Source organism: Microtus oregoni, unplaced genomic scaffold (assembly GCF_018167655.1).
Source record: "Microtus oregoni isolate MIOR12 unplaced genomic scaffold, Mior012 000002F_ref0000024, whole genome shotgun sequence".
Taxonomy (NCBI): Eukaryota; Metazoa; Chordata; class Mammalia; order Rodentia; family Cricetidae; genus Microtus; species Microtus oregoni.
The window spans coordinates 72,863,959-72,873,881 of NW_024543061.1; positions in this window are offsets into that span (position 1 = coordinate 72,863,959).

Sequence of the window (9,923 nt, forward strand, 5' to 3'; positions counted from 1 at the left end):
GGTGCTGCCAGGAGCAGAGTGTCTCATTATCATGAAAAACCCTAAGTTATTAAAACATTTAAAATGCCATATTCTGCAGTCTTTGAAAGATATGAAGAATGTCTATCTAAAATATATCTATGTATATCTAGAAAATCTTAACTAACATGACTACAAACTTGACTATTATGATTATCTATTAACAACCTATATACATTACATTTTTAAATGAACTACACAATCACAATACCTTAATCAATATCAGAAATACATATACATATAACAAAATTGACCTTAAAATCCATACTAATGCAAATTATTCATACCTATATCATTTCCCCCTTTAAATGTAAAAGAATGTTTATAAACCATATTTGGGGACATGGGCACAGTTTTTTCTCTCCAAACTCCTGCCTGCTGAATGGGGGCATCGTTAATTAGGTCTTTCGTGGTATAACCTGTGTGCTAGTTTCATCTCAGTTGGCAGTTAAGCGAAGCAATTTTCTAAAGATGTTCACAGCAACCCTTCAGGAGGGTGTGGTCCATCATACCATATCGGAATAGAAGAAATGAACAGGGTCTCATCCTCTGTGAAAACAAAATAAGAAACTCCTTTCCAAAGCATCATGTCCTTAGATCCAAATTTCAAAGTCAAGGCATTCTCAAAATATCTATGTTGGATTAGTTCAGCCACATTTATAAACAAATATCTTTTAGCAGCTGTTGCTCCTTCCTCAGCATTCAAACAATTCAAACAGAGCATAATAGCATACGGTATCAAAATTCTCTGTGTATTTTCCATCTTTGTGCACTTTATTTTAACCTCTATTTTGTTTATTTTTATTTTTTGCTTTTTGAGACAGGTTCTCTGTATCTTTGACCTGGAATAACTCTGTAGACCAGGCTTCCTTGAACTCTCAGAGATCCGCCTGTCTCTGCCTCCCAGGCATTGGGATTAAAGATGTATGCTAGTACACCTTGAACTCACAGAGATCTGTTTGTCTCTGCCTTCTAGGCACTGGGATTAAAGGCGTGTGCTACCACACCTTGAAGTCACAGAGGTCAATCTCCCTCTTCCTCCCAAGTGTTGGGATTAAAGGTGTGTACTATCACACCCAACTACTCTCTTTCTTCCCTTTTTTTTTGTTTTTTTACTTTAAGAACTTCAACTTTTAGCCTGCATATATTTTTAACACGCTGTAAATCATTTAAAAATTTTCTTTGTCTTTGAATCTCTCTTTACTGTATATCTCTCTTTTTCTGACCACATGAGTCTTTAATTTACCAAGCAATCTCAGAATATCAGTAAGACTAAAGCCATGGCTTTGCTGGCTAGATGTAACCCATTCCTTAGCTTTCCAGCCTCATGGCTGAGGTACTGGCTGTAGCCATGTTTACTGTCACAACTCTATGGCATTTCAAGGTCCCCTCCAGCAAGTGAGCTTCAGCAGCCTGTGCTAGCAAGCTGCACGAACCGCCTGCGTAAAAGAGTCAGAGCTTGCCCTGGCAGGACAGCCCAGAAAGCTGGCATTTTTAAATGGCGCAGCTTTTTTCCTGCTAAGGCTGAAAACCGAAAAGCATGCATTCAGCTTTTCGTCAACACCGTTGAAGTGTTTTGTGGCAGGACCTCTTAAAAGAGCTGCAAGGTTTGCAGCTAAAGCTGAGTCAGGAAGACTCTCTTAGATGAGAGCGCTTGCTTGCCTAAGGCAAGCAGAGTAGAGTGCAGGGACATGGGTGAGGGCTCCTTACAATAATATTGACACATAAGGGCAGCTTTATCCCAGAAAGCCAACCCCTACACAGCCTGGGTGACAACTCATAAGAGTTCCATCACTGCAGCTCCCAGAACGTCCTGCTGATGGCTGAAGCAGTTCCCTCTCTTAGCAACTGTTTAAAGTACTTAACAAGTTGCATGTTTACGCTACTTCATAAAATGAAATAAAAAAAATAAAATAAGCAAAAAATATAGATACTTAGGAGTACTGTTTAGCTAGATAGCCACATAAATAAGTATTACAGGTGATATGATTTTGTATCTGCAAAAGACAAGAATGAGTTTAGGCACAAAACTTCTTTCATACTTTACTAAACAGATGTTTATATGAAGTTTGATATTAACCATAATTTTCTCAGGATCTAAAATTGCCAGAAGACATACCTCTGGGCATGTGTAAGAGAGACATTCTGTATTAGTTAATTGTGGTGGGGAATCTCACTCTTACTGTGAGTCATGACATCCATGAATTGAGATCCTGACCTAGAAAATGAGAAAGTCGTCAGAGCAGCAGCATTTATCTCTGCCTTCTGACTCCAGACACAACATGACCATTTCCCTGAATGTCCCATTGTCCTGCATTCTCTAACATAAGGTGCACCTTCAAACTGTCAGTTAAAACATTCCTATTTCTTCCCTAAAATTCTTTTGCCAGGTATTTTGTCATAAAAACAAAAAAAATGAGTAGGACAGATACCGAGGTATTAAACAAATATCATACCTGAGCTGTCTGCATAAATTAAATAGTTATCAAGTATCACAGAAAGAAATGGCAAGGCTTAAATTAAGCATAAAGACTTCCCATTTCTTTTCTGTGTTTCTCCACCAGATTTCAAGTGTGGCTGTAAGCAGCTTCTTCTGGATACTGAACATGGATTTAAAGGAGGGCCTCCCTCTGAAGAGATTATTGCTCTAATTATCATCAAGGAAGGTTGTTTTCTATACATGAGAAACAGCATTCCACCATTGGGAGTGGACCAATAAATAATAACAAAACATCTTCCACTAATGGATGTCTATTTCTCTATTTCCATTTGAAATCATCTGTTTCTCATAAATTATCTCTAAAAAGCATAAAGAAATATGTTCAAATTTTATTTCTTTAATTTAAAAGTATAAAAAGCTTTACTGAAGATAAAATGTAGGCCAAACATAAACTCAACAGTCTGAAGGGATTTGGGTGTGAAAATGGCCTGCTAAGCTATGTAAGTTTCCCTTCTTTGACCAAAATTATTTCAAATAATTCACTTATATGATTAAGTTTATGTATTTTTGCCTGAATATTATTCTAATAATATACATGTATGACATTTGTGTTAATTAATTCTACATTAGTCTAAATTTTCATGCCTATGCTAACTTGGTTTTTTGGTCACCTCAGAAAATTTCAAGTACATGATTACATAAAATAAATATTACAACCAAATTCCTGCAGTGACATTTGACAAAGACACTATCATAGGTACGTTTGACAATTATGAATATAAAAATTAAAATTATTATAATATATACATAAGAACTAAATAAAAATTCCCAGTGATAAATATGTTTCGAGTACTCTTGATTGGCAATTTTAATTATATATATAGAAAGCTTGAGATAAACTTCATGCATTTTTATTTCTCAATTGTTGTTGCTGTTGTCATCATTGTTGTTTTGTGTGTGAGTGTGTGTGTGTGTGTGTGTGTGTGTGTGTGTGTGTGTGCAGCTCGCAGGTCTTCTGGTATATGTGTACAAAGATGACTTGTATGTTTAGGAATCAATTTCATCCCAAGAAGCAGTTAAAAGTGGAATGAAGTATTTCAATAAGAAAAATTGCTTTGTCGCTGGCCCACAATTACTTGTTATGTTTTCTAAATTGATCTTACGTCTGAAAAATGGGTTAAGAATACCTTATGTCCGAGTCTATATTTTATACTTTATTACATGAACTTTTTAGAGAATAAAGGTCAATCGTATACTGACACAATTACTGTTTTCCTTTTTAAGTGCCTCTCTTGAATGCATACACATACACATCTCACTTGTTATTCACTGATCATTTTAAAATCTTTAAAAGTTTAATGACTGATAAAAATAGAGATGCCAGTTCTTATATTTAAGTGGTTCAAATATACAAATATATCTTTGTACAACAAAAAACCTTGCTTACACCTTGTCTTCAGAGCTACAAAATTTTTGAATAGTTCTTAATCTACACAAAATCTTCTAAATCTATGAAGTTACAGACACCTGAATAATTTTTAAAGTGCAAATTTATACAAAAGACTTCCTTATTGTATATCCCACACCCATAGTGGATTCTATTCCCTTTGGTGCTCCTGCCAACAGATGTGACTGCACTCTCCAGGCTGTCTTCCTCTCCTCACAGCTCTCACAAGAGCCCAGTTTGCCCCATCCCCTGGGAATAGTCCTTTAGTAACACCCTAGAAGACGTGAAGGCCAACAAGTAGCAACTGTTACAACACATCCTAATATTCTAGGGGAACTCCTTTTTCCAGGAATGTCAATCTGTCCTACCTACTAAGCCAGAAATTCAGGAAAGCATAATGTCACTGTCTAGGTAGTTAGATGGTGTCAGCTAATCTCAGATCCACACATGCAAGGTATAACTTTTCCCCATTTTTGCCACGCTTAGAAGGAAACAATTAATCCTGTTATCATATGATAGATATTACCCACGTTTTATCCTTGCTTGTGGTCTCTCTCGTCTGAATAGAAACCTCCACACTATCTGCATCTCTAACAAATCCTTCACCTGAAAGAGGATCTCCACCCTGATCATCTCTAACACGTGACAACTATGAATTGGCTTTTTTCTGCAATATGGAAGCCGATCCCCAATATGTTTTATGGAAAAGACCATTTTGTTTGTTTGAGTCTGCACCTCATCCAACACAGCACAGAAAGCAAGGATTGACTCAGCTTCCTGCTTGCTAGGATCAGGACACATGAGTGAACTGAGGGGAAAGAAATTCCCATTATTTGTAAAAAACAACACTATTTGACTTCTATGATTAAAGTCAGCATTCCAGCAAAGCATTCATTGTCATGAGCCCCTAGACACAGTGTCAATCAAATTTCAATTCACTACTGATTTGATCCATAATTTTCTGCCCAAAATTTTAGAAGTTCCAAGGCAGTTAGGTTAGAATTTATTCAGATATTATGTGCCTTTAAAGGGTACCCTGAAGTCTATTTCGTAGATGTGGAAGAAACACTGAATTTTCACACACTGTCATCAAAATAAAGACATACTTATATGCATTGGTTTCTACTAGTTTACAGATATGGGAGCAGTTCGAGGACTGAGATAAGTTGTTCTAAATACATTGCATGAAATTTTAAAGAATTAATGAAAATATTCTTAAAATAAAAAAAAATTAAAGGAACAAGAAAACAAAAACCCTATGAATCACCAGAGCAAATTCTTATCTCTCCTTTTCAGGTAAGGAAATGTAGGATTAGAGATTTTAGCCACCTAAACAAAACAACTGAGGCTATTGGCACATCAGATGGTACAAGGATCGCTTCCACCAGGAGTTTTAAGGACACCCTTCTTCACGTGCTCGTTATTTCAACCCAGATGAACTACAATTGAATGCACTGTGTTAACTGTACCAAAGGAAACAATTCTGGAGACAGTTCAAGGAATAAAAATTCTATCACTAGGGACATCTTTTTCTCCCAGTAATACCCAAGCCATTTTCTTTTTTTTTTAAATTTTTTATTGAGAAAAAGAAAAAAAAAGTTTCCGCCTCCTTCCAGCCTCCTATTTCCCTCCCCCTCCTCCCACCGTTCTCCCCCTCCCCCAACTCCTCTCTCCCTCCCTCTCCAGTCCAAAGGGCAGTAGGGTTCCCTGCCCTGTGGAAAGTGCAAGGTCCTCCCCTCTCAGTCCATGTCTAGGAAGGTGAACATCCAAACTGGCTAGGCTCCCACAAAGCCAGAACATGAAGTAGGATCAAAACCCCATGCCATTGTCCTTGGCTTCTCAGCAGCCCTCATTGTCCGCCATATTCAGAGAGTCTGGTTTTATCCCCTGCTTTTTCAGTCACAGTCCAGCTGGCCTTGGTGAGCTCCCAATAGATCAGCCCCACTGTCTCAGTGGGTGGGTGGACCCCTCGTGTTCCTGACTTCCTTGCTCATGTTCTCCCTCCTTCTGCTCCTCACTGGGACCTTGGGAGCTCAGTCCGGTGCTCCAGTGTGGGTCTCTGTCTCTATCTCCATCCATCACCAGAAGACATTGGCAGATTTTTCAAAACCAAACATTCTCACACTAACTGGATGAAAAGTATGCTCAATAGTAACTAAGACTGTGTTACTGTTTATGATTAATAATCTCCTGACAGGGGCTGGAGAGATGGCTCAGAGTTTAAGAGCACTGACTGCTCTTCCAGAGGTCCTGAGTTCAATTCCCAGCAACCCACATGGTGGCTCACAGCCATCTGTAATGAGATCTGGTGACCTCTTCTGGCCTGCAGGCATACATGGAGGCTGAACACTGTGTACATAATAAATAAATAAATCTTTAAAAAAAATAATAATCTCCTGACAAAAAGTTCTAGCATACTGTTTCTGGGTGGACAATAAAGTCCTATTTCCATTTTGTTCATTTTTTCATTTGCCTTTGAGAGTTTAGCATATTTGTATCATTTCTACATCCCCTTCTTCCATCTGAACTCTCCCATATACTTCTTGCTCTGTTTCAAATTCATGAACTTTTTTTTTTATAATTTTTACACACACACACTTTTCAGTCTAAATGACATTCTGACTTTACATTCTGTGGACCATGTTAAGGAGGAACGCAACATTAACTAAGACAAATCCTTAGTTCAGTGCTAGCTTCGTCTAAAAAAAAAACTACTAGCCCACAACAATTTGAACCATACATTGTATGATCTCATCATCGGCTCCCGACTTCAACTACTGGTCCTGAAGGTAAAGCTGAATTCTCATTTACTAGCATGCAAATAAAGGCATACTTTTTTTCATTGTTTTGCAAGCATTTTCCTTTGTCTAGCCTCTTTGCAATTTGAGCTCATGAAGTATGAATGTCATGCAGCAAAGCTTTAAAAGTTTTAAAGTTACAAAGATTTAAAAAAAAAAGACAAAGAAGAAATGATGAATGCAGGGATGGATGAGCTTCAGTCCTCAAGTGATGTCATGAATGGTTCTTCAACATCAGGATTGTGTTTCAGCAGATAAATTAGATTCATGTAATAGAGTTTTTTTCTTTCTAAGGTGTCTTATTATCTATAGGATCTCCTTGGAAAATTCCTCTTCTCTACAATTATCTGCTGGTAATTAACATTTTATAGCATCATTATATCCAACCTAGAAGCATATGTAGACTCTCTCTCTCTCTCTCTCTCTCTCTCTCTCTCTCTCACACACACACACACACACACACACACACACACACACACACACCAATTCAAGATGAGAACAAAAAACACTCAAGAAAACATAGCTATGAACACTGAGCTAGAATTCCACTGTCTAGGTATGGCATTAAATCTAGTGTGTTGATGAAGTGAAAGCTATTAACAGACAGGAATCTTGCTAGAAATGTTGTATATGTTATTTCAGTGATTCGAAAAAAGCCTACTGAGTGCTGTGTTCTGTGGTTTCCTAGTGCCTTGACAGCATAGTAGAAGGAAAGTGGACAGGTTTCCATCTTGGTTCTGGAAATGTGGGACTGTTTCTCATTGAACTGTACAAACATATACTTTAGTCCCCACAACATAGAAAGAAAGTCCTGTTTCAACATCTATTCTCTAGAATCACTGCAGATGAATGGGCTGAAAGAAAAGCAAATCCCAGAGTTTGTAAAAACAAAATTATTGTACTTTCCTCTTAATGTTACAAAATAGTGGGAAAAGCAACAGATAAAAAGGAGTATACAGTAACAAGTTGACCACCATTCTCAGGGTCTTTATGTGGGCTGTGCTGATGACATCTCTGGAGCCTTTTGCAGTGAGCTACGTGTTCTTAAAACATGTCCACAGGAAAAAATAGCAGGAGGAAAGTAATCAGGGTCATGGTGAAGGGGTTGAGGGTGAGCATAGTGCTGGTGAATAAAATAAGACAAGAGAATTGACAAGAGATGCTTGAAATAACACTATAGGACATATCATGTCTATTTATGACTAAAATATTCAAAAACAAGAGAAGCAGAGGTACCATAAATGCCCTCAAAATGACTTATCTAACTCTCCACTTCAGGTACAAAAAAAGTAGAGTTTGATAAAAATGGCTATTTTGAGAAAATAAATGATGCTGAAGTTTATAGTAAGTCAAAAGCTGACATGATTGGTCGCCATACAGAAATTATTAGTTCTTCTCTCCACTTTTCCAGTTATCAATAAGGATGGATATAACTCAGATATCAAATGGACTACGGGAAGAGACCAGATCACAGTGATGGTGGAGATGGCCAGAGCAGTGAGGATCTGACCCACTGTCGAGAACTTTCTTCTATTGACCCAGTCCATGATGTTAACCAGTGCCACAAATGCAATCCCTCACTTTCTGCTATTGATTCTATTCTTAAAATGAGAGTAAGCAGGAACTATAGGAAATCACACAACGTGAACAGGATGCTCCAGTTTCTATTACACTGCAGTAAATATGTTAAAACAACCTTTATAAAACCTAGGTCTACCTGATTCTTGAAAATTCAGAGCATTGCCTATCACTTTGCACTGACATTGGCTTCATTATATTCACTAAAGTCATCAGTGCAGGTAAAAGAGAATGCATTACCTAGACAAGTAGGAAATGCTCAAAAGCTAAGGGTCATCAGAGAATGAAAGACACAAATACAATAAAAATAACAAATAGAATACAAAAATAGTTATCAAAGACTCAGTAAATTTGATATGGTGGTGCACACTGGTAAACCCAGCCATTCAACGAAGACGTGAACACAGGATATTAACATCTGAAGTCAATCTGTGGTATAAATAAGATACCAGTGTGGGAATTCCCTCAGTGTTTGTGCTGCTTTCATTGGTTAATGAATAAAGCTGCTTTCAGCCAATGACTTAATAAAGGAAAGCCAGGTTGATATCCAAACAGAGATGTAGAGGGAGAGAGAGTAGGTGGAGTCAGTGAGAAGCCATGTAGCCATGCAGGAAAGAGATGCCTCCACTGATGCCCACCAAAACTTTGCCAGTAGACCACGACTGGAGATGAACAGATTAATGGAGGTGAATTAGTTTAGGATATAAGAGATAGCTAAAAATAAATTTGAGCTATTAACCAAACAGTATTGTAAATAATATAGTTTCTGTGTGGTTATTTTAGGTCCGAGCTGCTGGGAACAAATAGACAGCCTCCAACTACAAGATACTGTCTAAAAGTACACATTTTTACCTACAGTGAATAGTCAGTGTGAAGAAGAGAATACAACCTCATAACCCTGAAGGAAATGCTCAACATTGAGGGCACAGATACAGTGGCAAGATAAATGAGTCCACCTATTAAGATTTATGGGAATTATAACTATACCATCACTGTAGAAACAGGAAGGTCTTCCTGACATGGCTCCTTCCATATGACAGAAAAAAGGGAGGCAAGGAGACATACAAAACACCTAGGGGAAGGTCTGTGTAGAGAGGGTGCTTCTGCAGGAATATCAAGTATTTTGAGAATTGACAGAACTTTATCCAATAGGATGCAACTTGAGTAGCTTCCCCATGTCTTATCACTGCACATTAGGCACCCTATAAAAAAATCTGTGTTTCATCTGAACAGCAATTCTAGAACAGACACAAGCCCACTCCTACCTTTGAAACTATTGACTAATTGACAACTGCCAAGAGAAAAAGAGACAATTTTCTCTTAAGAGTGTAGCCCCTGGTAATTTGACCATGATCCAGGAAAAAAATTCACATATCTAAGACTATTTGGGTAGCACGAATTAATCTTAATGGGGAGATAGATGATAGATAGATAGATAGATAGATAGATAGATAGATAGATAGATAGATGAAAGATAGAAGATAGATATAAAATAAAGTTGAGAATTAGGAAAGAGGGGTAGATCTGGGAAAGAGTTAGAGATCAAAATATGTTATGCTAAAGAACAAATTTTAAGGAAATTAAAAAAAAGAGTTCAGAGCCTAAGGAAGTCTAAACCACTTTGATGAAAATGAACCACAGG